General features: G+C 39.8%; 1 protein-coding gene across 3 annotated transcripts in view; it reads left to right on the forward strand.

Annotated features, from left to right (window-relative positions):
• The first annotated feature begins 581 nt into the window (after window positions 1-581).
• LOC132405406 (sideroflexin-1) overlaps window positions 582-23,474 on the forward strand; it is a 75,167-nt gene continuing 52,274 nt past the window's right edge. For 2 of the 3 annotated variants that reach the window (XM_059990174.1, XM_059990176.1), the window contains exon 1: window positions 582-708. The gene's annotated coding sequence lies outside the window, so the exon portion shown is untranslated. The remainder of the gene's footprint in view (window positions 709-23,474) is intronic. The other variant, XM_059990175.1, reaches the window with a different exon arrangement.

Raw genomic sequence — 23,474 nt, forward strand, 5'->3', positions numbered from 1 at the left:
AACAAATCAGAGTACAGTACAGGCTTAAGCTACTCATTGAGGTTGGGAAAGCTGTTATGAGAGATCCAGCAACATACTAAATTCCTAGAAGTGCTCTATCACATAGATGTGGGGATAATGTTTCCCCTAGCTAAGGAATCTAAAAATAGGGGTCACTTTCTCGGATAACGAGATAGGTTATTGAGGATAACCGAGACAAAATTTCTTCATTCTGATGGTGATGAATCTATGCAAACCTCTATCTTAGAGAGCTGTGAAGGATTCAGTTAATAGATTTCGCAAGATTAAGATAATTGAAGGACATGGGGATAGTGCGGGGAATTAAATCTCATCTTCTGCAATAAGCCACAATGCATTGGTCTGAGGTAGAACGGCAGCCTTTGAATGGCGCAGACCGGACCCGGCACCGGGACGAACTGCCCCTCTACGCTTCTATCGGAGGCATCCGTTTCGATTTTCATTCACCTGTCGCCGCCGCCGCCGCCGCCGCTCCGGGGTGTCGGCCCGGCTCGCGCGCGCGCCCCTCACCCGCGTGTCGGGAGACCCCGGCACCCGGAGCCTACCCTCCCCCCCCCCCTCACGAACGTCTCCCCATACACGTGTCCGTTCAGTTGGGCTCGCGCGCTGTCAGCGGCAGCACTTCCGGGTGAAGCGCTTCACCGATCTGTGGCACTGCTGACTGGAAAGTGGCAGCGAGAGCGGCGAGCGGTAAGTCGGCGGTCGCCGATGTCCTTGATCGGCTGCAGATCGCCGTTTCCCGTCGTGAGGCGACGGAGTGGCTTTCTCCGGGGGGGGGGGGTTGAGCGGAGTGGTGGGGGGGGGGGGGGTCCCGCCAGTTGAGCAGGACCGAGGCAGTAGCCGCCGCCCCTCAGGACCCTCAGCCCCTTCAGTCACTTGGTGATCGGGGAATCCTGTCCCAGGCATTGGCAGTTCGGGATTCCGATGGCCACTGGTAGTGTTCAGCGCTGAATAAATCACATGAACGGCCTCACTGTTGCAAGGATTCCTTGATTTGATTTGGCTTGTTCGCTTGCAGCTCCTGCAATAAATGTTGGCAATGTATGATTCTACAATACAATTATGCGCGATATAGCGAATCGGCTCAGTTGGCCAGTTTTCTTTCTCCACGCCGGTCAGTTTTGATTGATCGACACTCTAGGCAATTTAGCTGTGTATTGTGGATTACTAGGAATCGCGTTCACGTTGCTTACGTGTCGCGGAAAATTTTTGCTGACTGCCTATTTTAATCCTTTGGAGCTCCGTTCAACTATTATAGTGATGCACAGGCTTCAGTATTTCTGATGGAATGGTTTCCTGAGTTGCACCAAAGCAGCTTGCATCTGAGATGAAAATGAAGCTCTGGAATTGATCTATCAATGAGGGCATGTTACATAAAAATAAAATCAACTCAGTAAGCTGGCTTTGCAATAATTGGTTTAATTTTTGTTGATTTCAGTTCCAGCACGCATCTCTGGTTGGTATAGACATTTACATTCTAAATGATGTTTTCTGTTGGTAACTAAATGTAAAAGATTATTTTTGATCCCTGTAGTTTCATATGCTGTAGTGTAAACTGCTGACTGTTCATATTTGTTTCATTTACAGCCCATATCATTAAATATTAACTATCAACTCGTTATCTTAGGTTAAAGCTTGCAGTGTTTCACAAATATTTCCATATTTAATTGTCCGTTCACAATGTAAAAATCTTTTACTAGGAAACATGCTATAGGCAAAATAACAAGGCTGATAAATCTCCAAAGGCTGTTAACTCTCCAAGACCTGACTGATGGCTCACACCTTTGGGACAAATGGCTGCAATGATAGTGGATGCAGCAGTTATAATCTGTCAGAATTCTTTATGCAGTATTCAGTAGAGATGTTAGAAGATTAGAAAAATTATAAATGTAACTTCACTGTCAAGAAAATCAGGGCAGACGCTGACAATGCCTGAAGTGATATTGGGAAAGACAGAAAGGTGATGTTGAGGTCAAGGTTAGATTACCTTTGAATGGATTGAAAGGTGGAATAAGCACATTTGGTCAGTTTGGCATACTCCTGCTTGTGTCCTTGGACTATTTTTGATTAATTCAAAATTATTTTGTAAGTTGGAAAGAAATGTTTGTCGGTGTAAAGTGAAAATTTAATGTTTAAAGTCTGAATGAGGTAGATTTGCGTTAAGAGAAATTATCTAGTATATATCTAGTTCTAGTATAACATTTTTTCCAGAGGTTGGGCCGCGTATCTCTTCCATCCATACATAAGAGTTTTTTCATAAACAATGCAAGTTCCTGTCTATTCCTCCTTCCCCACTGATCTCCCTCTTGGCACATATCCAAGGGAAAGCAGAACAAGTGCTACACTTGCCCCTACGCCTCCTCCCTCACTGTCTTTCAGGGCCCTAAACAGTCCTTCCAGGTGAGGCAACACATCACTTGTGAGGCTTTTGGGGTCATAAACTGTACTGCGTCCGGTGCTCCCAGTGTAGCTTCTTGTATTTCAGTGAGACCTGACGTAGATTGGAAGACCACTTCCCCAAGCACCTACGCTCTGTCCGCCAGAAATAGCAGTATCTCCCGGTGGCCACCCATTTTAATTCTGCCCATTCCAATATGTCTATCCCTGGTCTCCTCCACTGTCATGAAAAGGCCGCATTTGAGTTGGTGGAACAACACCTTGTATTCCATGTGGGTAGCCTACAACCTGATGGCATGAACATCGATTTCTCAAACTTCCAGTAGTGCCCCCACCCCCTTCTCCTTCGCTATTTTCCATCCCCTTTTCCCTCTCTCACCTTATCTCCTTGCCTACCCATGCGTAATGCTGCCTTGCCTGCTGAGTTCCTCCAGCATTTTTTCAAGGAATTTGCCTGGAAAATGGATGAAGGCAAGGCAGTGGCTGTTGTCAGTATGGACTTTAGTAAGGCATTTGACAAGGTGCTGCATGGGAGGCTGGTTAAGAAGGTTCAGTCTCTCAGCATTCAGGATGAGGTAGTAAATTGGTTTAGACATCGGCTTTGTGGGAGAAGCCAGAGAGTGGTAGTAGAGTGTTGCTTCTCTGACTGGAGGCCTGTGACTAGTGGTGTGCCGCAAGGATTGATGTTGGATCCTTTTTTGTTTGACATCTATATCAATGATTTAGATGATAATGTGGTAAACTGGAACAGCAAATTTGCCAATGACACCAAGATTGGGGATGTAGCGGACAGTCATAAAGGCTATAATGGCTTGCAGAGAGATCTGGATCACCTGGAAAAATGGGCTGAAAAATGACAGAATTTAATGCAGACAAATGCGAGGTTTTACACGTTGGTAGGACCAACCAGGGTAGGTCTTACACTGAATGGTAGGACACTGAGGAGTGTGGTAGAACAATGGGATCTGGGAATACAGGTGCATAATTCATTGAAAGATGGGATGTTATATTGATGTTGGTGAGGCCTAATTTGCAGAATTATGTGTAGTTTTGGTCACCTACCTATAGGAAAGATATAAACAAGGTTGAAAGAGTGCAGAGAAAATTTACAAGGATGTTGCCAGGTTTGGAGGATCTGGTTATAGGGGAAGATTGACTAGGTAGGACTTTGCTCCAAGGTGGTCAATTTGGTGCATGACTTGAGCCATAATTCCTGGAGCTAGTTAATCTTTTCACCATTCTTGAAGCTTTTGCATTCCATCTGTAGCACAGCTCCTAGGGTTGGACACTCTAGGAACTGCACTATTGGAAGAATGTGGATGGACAAGAATCAGTGGATGTAGTGTATTTGAACTTTCAGAAAGCTTTCAGTAAGGTTCCAGATAGTTTTAAAAACTGTGTAAACTTAAAGCGCATGGAATTGGGGGAACATACTACTGTGGTTAGCATGTTGGTTAGCAGTCAGGAAACAGTGTAACGGGAAATGAAATCTATTCTAAGTGACAGAAAATGACTCATTGGCTACTGTAGGGTTTCATACTTGGACCTCTGTTACTTAAATCATGTATTAATCTTCAAGGTAAGTGAAATAAATGTAATAGTGTGGATATCTGTGGATGACAAAGCTGGGATGGATTTTGTGCTAAGAAGTTCCAGTTTAAACAGGTCAAGTGAGTGGTGAAATACTGGGAAGATAATTTGTTATGTGCATAATTGTGAAGACATCCACTTTGGCAAAAAAAAACAGGAGGGAAGATTATATGCATGGCTAAGGACTAGGAATGAGGGAGTTGCAATGAAACATGGATGTTCTCGTAACCCAGGTGGTTAGCAAATGTCCATTGGCCTTCATAGTGAGAGATTTGCATTCAGGAGGAGGTTGCCTTAATACAGTCATATATTGGTTTTTGGTGAGTATTGTGTGTAGATTTGGCATCCTTACCCGAGAAAGGATGTTCCTACTATGGAAAGAATGAAGCAAAAGTTCACTGGGCTGACTTCTGGGGTGTCAGAACTAATACAGTATATGAAATGAGATTGAAATTGCTTAGTTTCTGTTTACTAGAGTTTAGTAAAATGAAAGATTACCTTGTTGAAACACACAAATTCCTGATGGAGTGAACAAACTTGGTGCAGGAAGAATGTTCACAATCAGGAGTAAGTCCAGAATGGAGGGCAAAAGTAAACGAAATAGGATAAGCTGTTTAGGATAGGAATGATCAAGATGGCACTGGTGAAGTATGGTGATGAATTGTGGGCTACTTACAAAACTTCTAAATCTACCTCGCACTGCACTCTGTGGCCTGTAATTTCCCTTTAAGCAACAAACTTTTGAACCATCATAACGAACTAGAGATTTGACAATCTTCAGGTGAATTTGTCAGATTTAATGCTCAAGCATACAGATGGAGTACCTTTAAGTGAACCAAAGCTACGTTGTCATGGCCAGAAGAGAGGGAGGAGGGGAGGACTCCAAGTGAGGTCGAAATACTAAGGAATGAAAAAGTTGCTGGAGAATAAGACTGAGAACTTACGGTCAAGATTGTTTTATCGGAGGAAAATGAGAGATTGCTCTCTATTTCACTGAGACATGCCTCACTCTGGACATGCTGGATATGTCTGAAAGACCCAAAGGCTTCTCAACAGGATGGACTGGACTGCTGACTAAGAGTAAGAAGAAGGAGGGGGTCTGTGATTCATGATAAGCTCTTCATGGTGCTTGGACATAGTGATTTTGTTGCACTCTTGTTTCACCAATCTTGAACATATGATGATCAAGTGCCAACTGTTGTACTTAACAAAAGAGTTCTCTATGATCCTGACCACAGTTTACATACTGCCAAAAGCCAATGTTAATCAGGCACTGAAGATATTGAATGCTGCCATTACCAAACAAGAAACATCCCACCCCAACACATTTCAAATCATAGTTGGGAATTCAGTCAGGTTTGTTTGATGAAATCTTTGTCCAATTATCATCAGCATATAATCAGCAGCACACATTCAACCACTGCTATACTATGATTAAGAATGCCTACCATTCCATGGCTAGACTGCATTTTGGGAAATCTAATCTTTTGGCTATCCTCCTCTTGCCTGCATGCAGGCAGAGGCTGATGAGCAAGGATCCAGAGATGAGGATGACAAAGAGGTAGTTGCTACAGGATTGCTTCAACTTGGCAGACTGGGCTGTATTCGAGAACTAATCAGGATCTGAATGAACACACCACAGTTGTCACAGACTTTATAAAAACAATCATAGACAAGTGTGTCCCCATCCAGAAGCCCTGGATGAACTTTGAGATCCACAGTCTGCTGAAAGCCGATCTGAAAGCAGGTCTGGTGACCATTTCACATACAAAGTAGCAATTCCGGACTAAACTTGAATCACTGAAGGATACTCGGCTGCTGTAGCGGGGTTTTAATGCTATTATCTCTGACAAAGTGAAACCAAGTAACAGGTGACAACAAGGCTTCACTCACAGATGAACTCGATGCCTTCTTTGCTCATTTTGACCATCAAAACATGGAGGAATTTTCGCAAACTCACATCCCCTTATAACCCTGTGATTTCATTCTCTGAGGCCGATACGAAAGCACCCTTCAGGAATGTGAACCCATGGAAAGCATCGGGCCCAAGGGTACCTGGCCGTGTATTAAAGACCTGTACTGATCAATTGGCTGGAGTGTTCACCGATATCCTTAACCTCTCACTTTGGCACGCTGAGGTCCCACCTGCTTCAATCAGTCTTCAATTATACTCATGCCTAAGAGGATCATAGTAGCCTGTCTCAATGACTATCATCCAGTAGCAATTACTCCACTGTGATGAAGTGCTTTGAGAGGCTGGTGATGAAACATATCAACTCTTGCCTGAAAAGCAACTTGCATCTACTCTGATTTGCCTTCCATCACAACAGGTCCACAGCAGATGCCATTTCATTGGCTCTTCGCTCAACCCTGAAACTTCTGGATAGCAAAGGTACATACACCAGGATGCTCTTTATCAACTACAACTTGGCATTCAATACTATCATCCCCTCAAAACAAATCAATAAGCTTCTAGACCATGGCCTCGATGAGTCTTTGTGCAATTGGATCCTCAATTTTGTCACTTACAGACGGAGGTCAGTTTGGATTTGCAACAGCATCTCTTCCACAATCTCCATCAATACAGGTGCAACACAAGGCTTTGTGCTTAGCCCCCCCCCCGCTCTAGTCACTTTTCACTAATGATTGTGTGGCTAAGCACAGCTCCAATGCCATATTCAAGTTTGCTGATGACACCACTGTGGTGACAGCAAAAGTGTTAATGAATCAACATATTGGGGGGGGAGGGGGAGGATTGAAAATCTGATGGAGTGTGCTGCAACAACAGCCTTACTCAATGTCAACTAAGGCCAAGGAACTGATTGACTCCATGAGCCAGTCATCATCGGAGGATCAGAGGTGGAGGGAGTTAGAATCTTAAAATTCCTTGGTGTTGTCATTTCAGAGCATCTATCCTGGGCCCAGCACGTAAATGCCATTACAAACAAAGCACAGCAATGTCTCTACTTCCTTAGAAGTTTGCTAAGATTCAGCATGACATCTAAAATTTTGACATATGTCTATAGATGTGTGATGGAGAGTGTATTGACTGGTTGCATCATGGCCTAGTATGGAAACACCAATGCCCTTGAGCGGAAAATCCTACAAACAGTAATGGAAACAGCCCACTCCATCACAAATAAATCCCTCCACAGGTTTGAGTGCTGTCGCAGGGAAGCAGCAGCTTTCATCAAGGACCACCACTGCCCAGGCCAAACTCTTTGTGCTGCTGCCATTAGGAAGAATGTACAGGATTCCCAGGACTCACCACCAGGTTCAGGAACAGCCATCAAGCTCTTGAACTATAGGGATAACTTCACTATAGGGAAACTATTCCCACTGAACTGGACTCGTCTTCAATGACTCTTCATCTCATGTTCTCTATTTATTGCTTATTTATTTGTTGTTATTATTGTATTTGCACAGGTTGTTGTCTTTTGCACTTTGGTTGTTTGTTCATCCTGTTAGGTGTAGTCTTGCATTGATTTACTGTGAATGCCGGCAAGAAAATGAATCTCAGGGTTGTATACGGTGACATATATGTACTTTGATAATCAATTTACTTTGAACTTTTGGAGAATTTCCTCACCCAAAAATGGTAAACTCTGTATCACAGAAGGCTGAGTCCAAATCATTAAGTATATTTATAATTTCAAAGTATAAATTTGGATATGTTACCTTTCACTGCCTTGAGATTCAATTTCTTGCAGGCATTTACAAGAACTAAATACAATAAAATTTATGGGAAACTACATATAAACAGACAAAGACCCTTCTTTTGCACATGGGTTGTTTGACAAACTTTGCAAGTACAAACAGAAATATTGAGAACATGAGCTGTAAAGAAGCCTTGTAAGTGAGACTGTGGGTTGTGGAATCATTTCTCACTGGTGATGTTGCAGTTACCCATTCCTGTTCAGAAACTGATTGTTGTAGGATAATAACTTTTCCTAAACCTGGTGATGTGGGACTCAAGGCTTCTTTATCTCCTGTCCAATGAAAGTAGAAAAAAGTGAGCATGGGCTGGATGGTAGGAGTTTTTGATAATGGATGCTGCTTTTTTGTGGCCCCATATAAATGTATACTCAGTGGTGGAGATGGTTTTGCTTGTGATGGACTGGGCTGTATCTACCACTTTTCTGTAATCTTTTCCATTCCTAAGCATTGGTGTTTCCATACCAGGCTGTGATGCAACCAATTGGGATACTCTCCACTGCACATCTATGGAAGCTTGTCAAAGTTTTGGTGACATGCCGAATCTACACAAAGTTCTAAGAAAGTAGAGGCACTGTTGAGTCTTCTTTGTGATGATACTTGCCTGCTGGTCCCAAGACATGTTATGTTGACAACAAGGAATTTAAAGCTACTGACTCTCCCCACCTCTGTTCCTCTAATGAGTACTGGCTCACTATTGCTGGCTTCTTTCTCCTGTGGTTGATAATGAGCTCTTTGGTTTTGCTGATGTTGAGTGAGAGGATCTTCTTGTAGCATTCAGCCTGAATTTTAGTCTCCCTCCTGTAAGCCGATTAAATATACTGATTAGATTTAGATATGACTGGCTGTCCATTGTATTTGACAATGACAGTTAGATTTGCTCAGTTCTTCAGACGATGTGAACTATATGAAGAAAACTTTGTGGGAGAGTGTTTAAAGTGGAAGCCGTTAACACAGGGGTGGTTCCACTCTCAACCTCAGAAGTCTGGGTCCAGTGGTATAAGTAGTTATCACAACTGGAGTCTTCCTTGGTTGCAGTAGATGACCATGACTACTGCTATGCCTTGTCATGCCCTTCGCTATCCACGAAGCATTGTAGAATCACCTTCCTGGCTGTTGGATCTTACTGTTGATCTCATCTGCCCAGTCAACCAGATCTGACTACACATGCTTGGACAGGCATGTCCATATCTCAGCGCGGTAAGAGGCCCAAAAGTTACCCTCTCCTGGTTTAGGCTGCCTGTTGAAGCAGTGTACTGCAATGTGGCTGCTGTCCCTTGCAAATAGCTAGATGGGAACCGAGTGTTCAGAGGAGACCAAAGGTGAGTGAGCTGGCCCAAAATGGACATGACCAACCCCTTCACCAGAGGTGCTCCCCTCCCTGAACACCGCAGAATAAGAAATAATTCTGACTAAAGAGATTAAGAGATATTGAATAAAAGCAGGAATGAGATAATCATCTGTAATTGTATTAATGGTGGAATAGGCTTGAAGGTTCAAGTGGCCTACTAATCCCAAATCAGATTAATTAGCACTAATTTAGGTGAGGTGAAATTTGCTGTTTTGCAGCTGCAGTACAGTGTAAAGATAAAAATTACTACAAATTACAAAATAAATGAAGTGAGAAAGAAGGAATAATGTTCATAGGTTTATAACCTGTTCTGAAACCTAAAATATTCAGTTTGTTTTCTGTAATCTGTCCTTTGCAATGCACGGAGTTGATTAAACTAACCTGCAGGTTTGGTATTGTATTCCCTTCGTAAGATCTCTGAAGTCAGTGCTTTCTTCCCTTATCCACAGAGGCTATTTGTCAAAACCCCAGTGAATACCCATAAAAGAAGTTAGGGACTTAAAGTTTTGTATGTGTTCAGACTTCATGTGGAGCTGTCAGTATTTTTTTAAATTGAGGTGTATACTGTGGTTATGATAAAATCAGAATTTTCCTAATGTCTGCCTAGATTTTAAACTCCAACATTGGGATATTTAAAAGATAATCACTTCACATTGGTTTGAATATTGATTTGTTAATCTGAAGCCACAAATTGATGCTGGGGAAAAAAATAAAACTGTTTACTTTGATTTAATTTTACACTACCATAAACCAAACATTGGTATATAGAACTCATGGCACTCCAACAGACCAATCTGCCCAAATAGTATAAAGCAATACTTGCACACGATATGACTACTTATACCAAACAAAGTGTGCATACAATGTAGAAGTAGACCATTGACTCTTTCAGTTTGCTGTGCTGTTCAGCAACATTGTGGTTGATTACCTCCAACTTCATTTCTTGCAGTATCCATGGACCCATTGTTTCCCTAAATATCCAGAAATATTATAATATCTGTTCTGGATAAATTTGACTGTATCTCCAGTGTTCAGGGTAGAGAATTTCAAAGATACGTTGCTCTCTGAATTAAGACTTTTTTTTCTCCTAAACAATATTTATTCTGAAACTACAACCCCTGGAAGATTTTTAAGTTTTAGTGAATTCAATGTCATGATGATGAGGAGTTCCATCCATCTCTTTCAATTATCTCTTATCCTACTAATGAAATGTGTTAGTGCTATCTGGTTCAATCATTCATTTCATGCATCAGCAAGTTACATTTGCTTCCTGCTCTCATAGCAAACTGTCAGCCAGATTGCAGCCTTTCAATTCACAATCATGAGCATAATTTTATCTTCCAATATCCATTAAATATTCACTGTATCTTTAAACTTAATCTTTTCCAATCAAGTTTCCACATATAATACTACACTGAAAATATCCTGATCAAACCTAAAAATGAGGTACATTACACTATCGTTTGACAAGTTTGACTACACATTCCACCACTGCTCCTCTTTTATTATTTGGATATATTGAGCTCAATTATGCATTTCCAATTTGCATATCTATATGGCCAAAGAATCCAAGGCATCAACTTCTTTCTCAAATCTAAATCTTCCAAATCAATGTACTGTATGAATATCTTCTGTTTGTGCTATTGTGTTTTAGTGATATCATCTGAAAGCAAGTTATGAATTTCCACAAATGTGCTTATGTCATCCAGCTTTGCCTGACTGATACCTCCATTGTCTCTGTTATCAGCCAGCTTGTCCGATATATAGTCCTGACTGGGGTGCACTTTCTTACTGCTAAGCAAATCCCACTTTTTAGCCATTAATTCCATCCCATTTCATTGACACTGCCAAGACTTAACTTCACCATTTGCATTCTATCTCACCATAAGCTGAGCAGCAGCTAACCCCATATTTCCTTTATCATAACAAAGCGTACTTTGACTTGTCTTAATCTTATTCTGCTGAAGTACTCATTCATATTAACAGTACTACTTCGGCTGCTGCTGTCCTGTATAATATTCCTCCTCCTGATCTTCCTAAAATTATTAGTTCACTTCATCCCAACAGATTCTATATATTGTGCATCATCACACCCCATTAGTTGCCAAGGGGCTGGTATCTGAAAGTTACCCATTTGAGTATGATCTTGTCAATTATGCAATGTTGTACGTAATGGAAGTTTCAGGATAAATTTTGTAGGTATGATCTGATTCATTTTTTAAAAAAAGATAAATCCAATATGTCTACTCTCAATTATCAATAAAGTCTACAAACTGCCCACAGTTGTTTGCTTGGGCTACTTGACAGCATTTCTTAAACCTAAAGCCTCAACTACCTAGAGGGAAAAGGAAGCAGTAGCATACAAGTGCTGTGACTGGCAAGGTCCACACGAAGTCATGCTCAACAATTTAAAAAATATTCTGCTAGTCCTTCATGGTCATTGGGTTTAAATCTTGAAACTCACTATCAAACATGACTGTAGGAGTATCTCTCCTAGAAGGACTGTAGGAGTGTCTTTCCCAGTTGGACTGTAGTAGTTCAAGAAGGTGGCTCACCACCACTTTTTCAAGGGTACCTAAATATGGTCACTAAATGTTGGCCATGCCAATGAGGTTTTGCATGAATTAGATTTAATAGCAATGATGATCAGCATGCCATTAATGAGAATTTTAGAGAGGTAATGTCTGGAGGGAATAGACAAAAAGATTTTGGTGCTAATGTTGCAGATGAGGATGCAGCATTTTTGTACCATTTCATCCCAAAATGCATTGAAATAGAAAATTCACATGAAATCTTCCTTCATATTTTATTCAAAGGCCTTGCGACATGTGTAAGTAATTTATTGGCTGTTGTGCTAACATTATATGTTACCTTTTCCAGCATTTTGTTCAGTGCCAGTTTATCTTGCACCAGCATGTTTTTTGTTTGGCTAGATCCCAAAAAAATGAATATGTTAAGTTAGCTCAATATGAGATAAATGAGTCATGTTTAGTAGAATTGAACTTTTGGAGAGAACAAAGCAATCTCTTTGAAATTCCACTGAATATCCAACAAATCTTTCTTTAACTTCAACTTCCCACTCCCCAGAATTTTGTTCAAGGTGATGAGTTCACTCATCAAATATATCCATCTCCTTCTGGAACGTTAACACTGAAACCTTAAACAGAAGAGATTCTGCAGATGTTGGAAATCCAGAGTAATACATACAAAATGCTGGACGAGCTCAGCTAGTTAGGCAGTTAGGCAGAAAGGAATAAACAGTCAATATTTTGGGTCAAGCTCCTTTAAGAGACTGGAAAAGATTGAAGAAGAGGCCTGAATAACTTGGCAGGGAGGAGGAGTGCAAGCAAGTAGGTGATGGGAGAAGCCAGGAGGGTGGGGAGGATTAATGAAGTGAGAAGCTGATAGATGGAAAAGATAAAGGGGTAAGGATGAAGGTATTTGCTAGGAGAGGTGTGTGGACCATGGGAGTAAGAGGAGGAGAAAGGCACTAGGGGAAGGTGACAGGCAGGTGAGGAGAAGAGGCTAGAAGGGAACCAGAGTGAAAAATGGAAGAAGAAGGGGGAAGGGAGAGGAGAAAAAAGAACTGGAAGTTAGAGAAATCGATATTCAGGTTGGAGGCTTGTCAAACAGAATATGAGGTGTTGCTCTTCCAATCGAGAGTGGCCTCATTGTACCAGTAGAAGAGGCCATGGACCGACATGTTGAAATAAGAATGGGGACTGCAGTTAAAATGATTGGCCACTGGAAAATACTGTTTGGTGCAGATGGAGTGAAGGTGTTTGACAAAATGTGCTCGTCTGAAACCTTAGTTCCCTATGAATGTTTCTCCATCTATTTGCCAGCATGTTGAACATCACTGATATAAGCAATATTGACTTACCTGTTTTGTGTGGCATTTGTGTTCCAATTCATCCTAAATACAACTTTTATTCAAAAAGCTAGCTATAAGGTGTCAGCAAAATTTTCAACTGCTCTGAAACCTTATTATCTCTCCTTTTCAGCACTTGGTTTCACACTTAATTATCTTCCATCTGGTTGATTTTCATGGTCTTCTTTTGGAAAACCCATCTCATCATTCATTATTGCAGTTTTACCAGCTTTAACACCAGATTATGCCTAGCTTGGAGGAAGGCTATGGAACACCTTTCTGAATATAGAAGACCTCTTTAAAGCAAGTTTTTATGGTTTTAGGCAAGGACAACCTTTCTTTCATTTTTGTCATAGCACTTACAGTATATTTGGATTTCTGTGAAGCAGTATCAAGAAAATTTTCTATTTATGCCTGCTGCATCATTTTATAAATGTATTTAGAACACTTGTGTTGCAGAGTACTAAAAGCTATGATGTAGAATTTCCATGATAGTTACTTGGTTTTGTTTTTGCCCTCATTCTGTAATTCCACTATGGAATTTTTTAAATCTTGTTATTCTTTCAACAGAGGAACTGTTCAGATTTGTGTTTTTCATTATTTCTATTAGCAATAGAAAAGCTTCTGTTGGCAGACCTTAACATAAATTGTGAAGAAGCATGAAACCCAGAGTTATGATGATGGAAGTGAGCAGAAATCAGGGAGGAAAGTAAAATGGCAAAGTTAATTATACTATTCCACATGTAGTTATTTACGGTTTCTAAGTAATGAGCGTCAATGTAAATCTTGTTAGTTTATTTAGCATTCAGATGCTTAATGATGGAGGTTTATGTGAGTATTTTTGCTTTGAGTGACCTTTGATCCAGATGGCAGCAGATGCAACAATAAACTAGGATTTAGTATTCATGGCATTCTGCCCAGAATTTCAAAGATGATCTGCAATTTATAGCTTAGCTGTGTGTCTTCAATAAGTCATGAAGCTGCAAAGTATTTTTAATTTTGTGCAAATGTAGTAAGTGACTCTGAATCCTGACTGCCAATCTAACAAAAAACTATGTTGTTCTTAGCTAAATGTTGACATATTGGTATATAGAGCTTTGTATGATGAAGATATTTGCCCTAAGATAACCTTTAGCTTTTTAATATATCAAACTATATCAATATAAAAAAAATCTCTGGAAAGACTTCACTTCTGATAATTATGGCATTCATCTTCAAAGGGTTCAAAGTAAATTTATTATCAGTATGTCACCATATACAACCATAGGATTCTATTTCTTGTAAGCATCCACAATAATTCCAAGAAACACAGCAGAATTAATGAAAGACTGCACCCAACCTGACCAACAAGCAACCAATGTGCAGAATATTCCAGTTAATTTGGCCATCGGTTAATCAGGGCAGCTGCTTATTTGGATTAACTCTTGAACAAAAATTAAATCAAGAAAAGAGCTAGGATTCCCTTTGTTTATTTGGGACAATTATGAACGCATTGAATTGGGACAGGAAACTGCTGCCAAACATTTTCTAACTATCAGCAGTCATGTACACATCATGTGGCCGTTAGATTCTACACCAGTGGTTGCCAATCCGTCGATCGTGATCAATTAGTCAATCTTTGAGACTTACCCAGTAGATCCCAAAAAAAAAGAAAAATAAATACACAAATACTGTTAAGAGATTGTTTCCGGGTTGCGGGATTTTAGTTCCGTTTTTTCTGCCCAGTGCGTATGTGTGTAGCTACCTTGCCACGCGCTGGTCCCCAACCACCGGGCCGCAAGGAAACAATACGAGTCAGCTGCACCTTCCCTCATTCCCTGTCACGCCCGCTGTTGAACTTGAATGCACACGAGGTCATTACCCAAGCGCATCAGGGATCACTGTTTGGCCTCGGGTAACCGGCTGCTTTGTGCGGCCAGCGAGAAGTGCCATTGCTACCGGCCTGGAGCGTGGACAGATGGGCGCTGCCTCTAAACCTGTTTAGCACACCAAATGTTCATGGGGAACCCAGTGCTAAAATATTCACAGACGACCTAATTCGGGCTCAGGGTTTTGTAAGTAGCAGAGCAGCTACCTCGCTGCTATCTACTGAAACAAACTTTTGTCAGCCGATAGATCCTACAAAAGGGGCAGACGCGCCCTGTTGTACTCCTCACTCAGTCGGTCGGTCACTCTCTCCGGACTGCAACCACCGCAGCCGCGATACGGGAACAGACGCACCTGGCCAAGGCGGCGGGCAGGTGGGCGGGACGCTGGAGCTCAGACCCGGGGGCTGTCTAATGAGGCAATGAATCTCTCAAAACTGCTTCGGCACCTTGAGTCCAAGCACCCTGCACTTAAAGACAAACCCCACTGAGTTTTTTCCAGCGGAAAAAATGTGAGCAGCATGGGGTGGTAAAGTAAATTGCAGAATAGACTAGACATAAGGAACCTGCTTCGAGTATCGCTAAATTCTGGTCGTGACTAACACCCCCCCCCCCCCACCCCTGTCAGCTGGTCCGCAAGAATGTTGTCAATATTAAACCAATCCACGGTGCTAAAAAAGGATGGTGACCCCTGGTGTTCATACATTATTTCTACTTCTAGGTTGCGGGGTCTTTCTTCCGGTCTTTTCTGCCCCAGTGCGCATGCATGTAACTAATTGATTTGGAATCAATCTTGCCTTTCACTAAGGCCGAGGTAGGGGATCTTGGGCTTCAAAAGGTTGGTGACCACTATTCTACACCATGCTTAGAGTAAACACGAGGAAATCTACAGTTGCTGGAAATTCAAACAACAGCCCACAAAATGGTGGTGGAACACAGCAGACCAGGCAGAATCTATATGGAGAACCGCTGTCGATCTTTCGGGCCGAGACCCTTCGTCAGGACTTAGAGTAAACAGTTTTTAAATAGTGTCAGTTGTGCGTGTTTGTGTTCAAAAAGCAGTGATTTTAGTCACTGATAGTTGATGAGAAATTATCAATAAGACAATTTGGGACTGTTTTGCTCACTGCAGTTTCAAGCATTCTGACTTGGAAGCTCAGCTCTCACCTGTGGCTCCAAGCAGCTGTTCGCATCGGTCAATGGCCACACCCCAGTACACTGCTTCAACAAGCAGGCTAAATCAGGTGAGGATAGCCAGTAGGTCTCAAATCCGATTGAGGTAGGGGCAGGCCTGTCCTAGCATGCGAAGTCAGCTCTGGCAGACTGGGTGAGTGAGATCCAATGGCCAGCAGGCGATTCTGTAATAGTATGTGGAGAGCCAAGGACATGACGAGGCACAGAAGTCATTGTCATCAACTGCAAACAGGGAGAACACTATTATGACGTCTACTTGACCCACTGGACCCAAACTTCTGATGTCGACAGACTGCCCCAGTGCAACAGCTTATCCACTTTTAAAACTCTCCTATGCAGGTTTCCTGTCATCATCAGATATGACGGATAGCCACCAGTAGTATTGGTAATATTCTAATTTGTTTTGTATTTAATTTAAATACTTAATTTGTTACTCAATTAAACAGTAGCTTGTATTTTTATACTATTTTAACTATTTCCATGAAACTTCGGCTATTTGGGACAGAGATATATGATAAAGTATATCAGATATACTTTCCAAGGTGGTGCTGGAAAGATGGCAATGTTTTGCCTGGAGCTCACAAAGCTATTAGATACATTTCTTCAGAACTGCAATTGAATTGACTTTATTACTTACATCCTTCATATACATGAGGAGTAAAAATCTTTGTTACATCTCCATCTAAATGTGCAATTTATAGTAATTTATAATAAATAGTATGTACAACAGGACAGTCAATATAACATAGAAATACAATTGTATCAGCATGAATTAAACAGTCTGATGGCCTGGTGGAAGAAGCTGATCCGGAGCCTGTTCGTCTTTTATGCTGAAGTACAGTTCCCAGATGTTAACAACTGGAAAAGTTTGTGGTTGGGGTGACTTGGGTCCCCAGTGATCCTTCGGGCTATTTTTACACACCTGTCTTTGTAAATGTCCTGAATAGTAGGAAGTTCACATCTCCAGATGTGCTGGGCTGTCCACAACACTCTCTGCAGAGTCCTGTGATTGAGAGAAGTACAGTTCCCATACCAGGCTATGATGCAGCCAGTCAGTATACTCTCAAAGGTGCCCCTGAAGAAAGTTCTTTGGATTTGGTGGTCCATACCAAACTTCTTCAATCGTCTGAGGTGAAAGAGCTGCTGTTATGCTACAAACCTCAGCCTGTAAATTCACTTAGAGAAATGTCTACAACTTATGGACTCATTTTTGAGGACTCTTGATCTCATGTTCTCGATATTTATTGCTTATTTATTGTTATTATTTCCTTCAATTTGCACAACTGATTGAATTTTGCTCACTAGTTGAATGCCCTAATTAGTGCAGTCTTTCATTTATTCTATTATGGATTTATTGAGTATGACCGCAAGAAAATTAATTTCAGGGTTGTATATGGTGACCATATACAGTATGTATTTTGTTAATAAATTTGGTTTGAACTTTGAACATTGAGCAGCGCTGGAGGTCAGGACTGAACCTGGGTCACCAGACCTGTGAGGCAGAAGTTTAGCTGGTTGTGCCCCAGTGCTGCCCTTCCTAATGAGATTATTGGGATTTTGGGAAATCTGATGTTGCTATAGGTAATGTGATATTATCTTTAAATCTAAAATGTGTTCATATATTATAATTTGGTTTACATTACAATTATTTTATTATAAACATTTTTAGAATCTAATCTCTTATGAAACTTAACTTTTTATGGGGATATTCTTAAGGTAATGCATGTATTTTAAAATAATCTGGTGGCTACTGAAAAAGAGAATTATCACTGATTAAATTTGTGTAGGTTTATTGAAGATAGTAACATATTTAATACATTAGACTCTGACTAAGCAGCTAGAAAGAATAAATCAAAGAATTGACATCCACAGTAACATAGCTCCAAATCTGGTTCAACGTTTATTGTGCATCGGATGTGTTGCTGTATCACTTCTCACGAAAGATAATCTTTTTGAAAGAAAATGGGAATAACCTCATATTTCATGGTAATCAAAATCTACAGGCTTAAGCCAGAATCAAAACATTGATTGACTTTTTTATTTGTTAATCGAACAAATATTTCAGTTTTACTGATCGGTGTTTGTGAATCGCTTTAAAATAATCTGCTATGTGAAAATAGTCTTGCATTCTGCTTTGCTTCTTTCTATTCTGTTTAAAGAATAGATTTTATGCACTCGTGATATTAGTAAATAAGACAAATTCTTTTATACAATACTTTGAAAGGGTGTTCAGCCACCAATCCTTTGTTCACAAAAATAAGCATTATAACCAGGGATTTTGATCAATTTAACTGAAAATTTTTACTTGTGATTCTCATACCCCCTTTTTTCACAGAGGAGCACAAAAAATTAGGGAAAATTGTAAAGCATGAAAAACTAAAAATTCAAAAACTGAAATGTCAGCTATTCAGAATTATTCATCCCCCTTTGCTAAGTAGCATAGTTGAAGCACCTCTCACAGCTATTACAACCAGAAGTCTTTTTGGATAAATCTCTATTAGCTTTGCACAACATGATGGAACAAGATTTGCCCTTTCCTCCTTGCAAAATTGCTCAAGCTGTGCCAGGTTAGTTGGGGAGCAGTGGTGGACAGCAGTCTTGATGTATTTCCATGTAATGTGTTCTATCAGGTTAAGGTCAGGACACTGATTGGGCCACTCAAGGACATCAATTTTCTTCATTTGTGAGAGATGGTTCAACTAAGCACTGAGCAAAAGAAAATTAATACTTCTGAACTGCTAACATTATAGTTTTTGAATTTTTAGTTTTTTTTTGTTTTACAATTTACCCTTTTTTGTGCTCCTTTTTGAAAAAAGCACATTAAGTGGCAAATAAAAATTCTCAGTTAAATTGATCAATACCCTGTTTCTAATACTCCATTATGTGAACTACGGGTTGGAGATTGAATACTTTTTCAAGGCATTGTAAATCCTTCTGAAATACTGAAACTGTTTTCAGGCAAGACGATAAAAGAAAAGTATAGTTATAGTCATGAGGTTAGTTAATGATTGTCATTGTCACCCTCAAGTTGCTTGTTATTCCAGAAGAACTGATTATATTAAAATAAAATTGCAAAATAACAGTTTTGTATATTATATTTTAAATATTTCTGAAGTGCACTTTACTGTCTTTTTATTTGGCCTGTTGTATCTTTAGTTCTGCATATAAGGATTGACATTTTCTCTGCCTGTCTTTTATTCTAGAACTTGAGCAAGCAAAGTAGATTGACCCTAAACTTGTGCTAGGGCACTGCTTCTGAAAATGCGCACCATTTACTTGTTTGACATAATGTAAAAGATACCATGATATTACTATGAAGAAGTACGCAAGGTTCTGACATTTTTTTCCCTCAACCGATGCCACTAAAAGCATATTGATATTTGGTTAATGCAAAAAAACTACAGACAATGGAAATAAAAACAAAAAACAGGTCAGGCAGCATATGTAGAAGTGAAAGGACCAAGTGGTTCAAAAACAAGGAAATGTTGCAATGAAACAGAAAAGGAAGTGATTGATATGTTCCTTCAGATTACACATTCTGACTTTATTGTAGCTGATTGCATGAAAACATTTTTGTGAGGCACTTGGGTTTCTTTCAACTTATTTCCAGCGGTTAGTTATTGGAAGCATAAAAATGCTTGTTTTTGGTCAGCTGTGCAAAGTATAACCAGGTTGAGATGTACAGTGGGATCCAGTTAATTGGACTATTGATTAATCAGGGCAGCTACTTAATTGAGTCAGAAGACTGTTGCCAAACAGTTTCTAACTAGCATCAGTCGCGTGTATTTGTGTGGCTGTTGACAGTACACTATGCTTAGAGTGAACAGTTTTTAAAATAGCATCAGTTGCATGTGCTTGTGTTCAAAAAGCAGTGGTTCTTGTCACTGTTAGTTAGCACGAAATAAACAGTAGGAGGATTCAGGCCTGTTTTGCTCACTGTGGTTTCAAGCATGTAGGCTTGGAGATGCCAGAAACAGCCAGGAGTAAAAGTGAAACAATTCCACATCTTCAACAGTTTAGGAACTATAAAGAATTTGAAGGTATCAACAATCATCTTGAATGCTACAATAAAAATGAAGACTTGGAGGATGCAATCATCGAAACCATTGTATGAAGGCAGTCCGTTACCTGCACTACATGTTTGTGCTGATTGTGTTTGTTTACAATCAATCAAAAGAACACGGTAGCGTACTCTGGATGAGATCCTCTGATGGCTATTAGGAACAGTTTCATAGTACTGTAGTAAAATTGGTAATGATATTATTTCATTTAAATACATAATTTTTTACTCAGTTAAGCTAGTTAATTAATTACTCGGTAAACTACCTAATCAACTCATTGGTTTGTCTTTTTTATAGCTTTTCAACTTTCCATGAAACATTGTTTAATTGGGGCAGCTGCTTAATTGTGTCCCAATTAGCCCAAACCCACTGTATATTAATATGAGGTTTTTTTGGAAAGAAAAACTAAATTCTTTTTTTTTAGAAAAATTTCTCTTTCCTTTTTTTATTTCTGACATGAAAAGTATACATTTTTATATTTTTGATCCTTGTCAGGTCAGTAAATTTTTGTTGCTCATGTTGTCCACATGGTTCTACGTGGAGTTCAATGTTCTAGATCGCTTACATACTTTGATTCCAAATCCTGCACAGAAATTATGAAAAGATTTGCAGTTAGTCACATTGCACTGCATCTTATTGTTTGCAGTTGTCAAAAAACAAGCTGTATGGTATTTGCTAATTAAAAGGGGAACAAGAATACTTTAGTACGTTTCTTCTTCAAAAGTAAAAAGAAAACATTGTTGATGCTCAAGAGGCTCTGATCATCTCAGTGCTTGTTTACACATTGACTTTAAAATTAGAAACAAATAGGGAAGGTGTATATGTTAAATTTTCAGCAAGTGGAATATGGATGTTCCTTAGATTTTCCCTCGAAGTAATCTACAAATATCTTCGAAACAAAACATCTTTTGAACTTGTTTCACAAGAAATCATCTTTTTTTGTATTTTTTTCTATCTATACTTTGGGTAAATTCCATTATAATTGTCTAGCTGCTTTTCTTCCTTCAATGGGAACAGCAGTAGTGCTTATATCCCTGGGCTACACACAACAGATGCTGGTCTATCCATGTCGTGGTTTTTTCGTTTCTCACAAACGACCAGGAGACGCAGAAGGTTCTTCAAGAAGTTTTAAGCTTTAATTTGCAAACTAAAGCTGAGACAATCACTGAGCTAGTCACTGATTGCCTGCCGATCATTTAACATAGCATTTTTATAGCAATCTTCTTAGTTGCATTAACATGTCCAATCACTCTATAGCTGCATATCATCTATACATTAATTAATCAATCGCTCTTGACTAGCTCTCGATTTGCCACCATTATTTCTTTCCAGTTCACATCTTGGGCCTCATTCCTGGCCACGGTTGTTTCTCAGTCAGCCTCCCTTAGCCTCCCTCAACATTCCATTGCCTGTTCGTATCATCCTGTCTGCCACCGTTATCTCTTCATAAGCCATTCTATTGTATAATATGTGGAGTACATTTCAGCTAAGCACATTTCTGCTAATGATACACAGGTGTTCTTAAATGCTAAGTGTATTTCTGCTAATAATACACAGATACTCTTAAATGCCATAGTATATACCTAAGAATACAATGTATCTAGTAAAGGAATAAATGCATAGTAAATACTCAGTAGTCGTGGTTATATAGTGAATGCTGCTAATGCATAATATATTTTCCAATATCCACTGAGTTCTTTTAACAGGTGTATGGAAAACATGTAGACCTGGAAAGCAAGGACATGTTGACTAGTGATGAGCTACAGGGATTGGTGCTGGATCCATTGTTGTTTCACGTCTTTGTCAATTATCTTGATGATATTATGGTAAAATTATTTAGCAGTTTGCAGATGACACCAAGCTTGGAAGTGGAGAAAAGTTTGGATAAGTGCATGGATGGGAGAGGTAGGGAGGGCTGTAGTCCAGGTGCCGGTCAATGGGACTACTCAGATTTATAGTTTGCCACTAACTACATGTGCTGAAGGGCCTCCTTCTGTGTTGCAGTACTCAATGACTATGATGGACACAAGAATAACAGTGGGTGACAATTTTTTTTCGAAATTGTTGCTTCCTCAGGATTTTTTTTTGTCTATGATAGCTTGAAGCTGAACACATATAATTTCAGACTACTTGTATCCCATAGGAACTTGGACAAATTAACTTCTATTGAATATGATGCACTTAATTGCATAACGGTGCGGATGCTTTGCAATAGTTCAAATAAGTTAAAAATATTTTGTTGATTTTCTTTTGTACTCGGTGCTGAGGCTTCACACTTAAGAGTATGACAATAATCAGCCAGCACAGATGGATTGCAATTGCCTTAATACAGTTTCTCCATGACCACAATGTCCTAGTGAAACCTTTCACCATACTCTTCACTGACAGCCCCAAGATTTGTAAGGAAGAAGTCTAAAAGGAAATGCAGAAATTGAGTCTATAGTGACATGTTGCTCTTCATGGTTTTGTGTGCTTAAAGCAGGTTGTCAACAAATTGCATAGTTTGGTGCTCTAATTGCCAAAAAATTTTCAACAACATCCTTGAATGTTTTCTATGAGATTTTTCTCTGGTCTTATAAGTTCTTTGAATTGCCTGTCATTGATGACCTGTTTGATTAGTGGCCCAACAAATTGACTTGAATTATGAATTAAAATAACAAATATAAACGATTTATTTTTAATGATGCGTGATAGGGAAATTTCATGGTGATAATTTTTTCTCCAGTCCTGCTGAAGGGTCTCGGCCTGAAATGTTGACTGTACTTTTTTTTCATATTTGCTGCCTGGCCTACTGAGTTCCTTTAGAATTTTGTGTGTGTTGCAGAAAGCAAAGTCTTTGTTGTCCAGTGTAATAAGCAGTATGTAGTTTCTGTCCAAAATGTTCAAAGATTAATTCTTACTTTTGAACCTCACTGAGGAACAATGTTTTTTGTATATGAACTTCCATGAAAAAGTTTCATAAGAATATCCTCTGTGAGCTCTGTCCCGTTTTCCAACCACGTACATGAAACAGGGCAAGGACTGTATTGCCAGTGATCATGTCCATGAGGTTTTGCATGTTGGATTCCTAGGCTGGAGCTCTTTTGCTATCCGTGTTGCATAAGGGAGAATACTCACTTGACAGAGTTTACCCTATGCTGCAGGGCTATTAGATTTGTGCACATTGTTTTTCAGGTGCCAACTCTTAAGATAACTCTAATAGTCTCTCAGCAGCCAGTTGGTGTGTGATTGTCAACTGCAAATTGTGCATTCTAGTGCCTAATGCCTTAGCACCAATTGTTGAGTCCTTATTCAATCGATCTGAAGTTGTCTTGCAGTTGGTTTGATATAACAATAATAATGTAGTTCTCATGCAGTAAAATACATTGCACGCTTTACAAGAGATGGCTGTTTTAATTGACGTACTCACTTTG

The sequence above is a fragment of the Hypanus sabinus genome, chromosome 15, assembly GCF_030144855.1.
Source record: "Hypanus sabinus isolate sHypSab1 chromosome 15, sHypSab1.hap1, whole genome shotgun sequence".
In the NCBI taxonomy this organism is placed as follows: domain Eukaryota; kingdom Metazoa; phylum Chordata; class Chondrichthyes; order Myliobatiformes; family Dasyatidae; genus Hypanus; species Hypanus sabinus.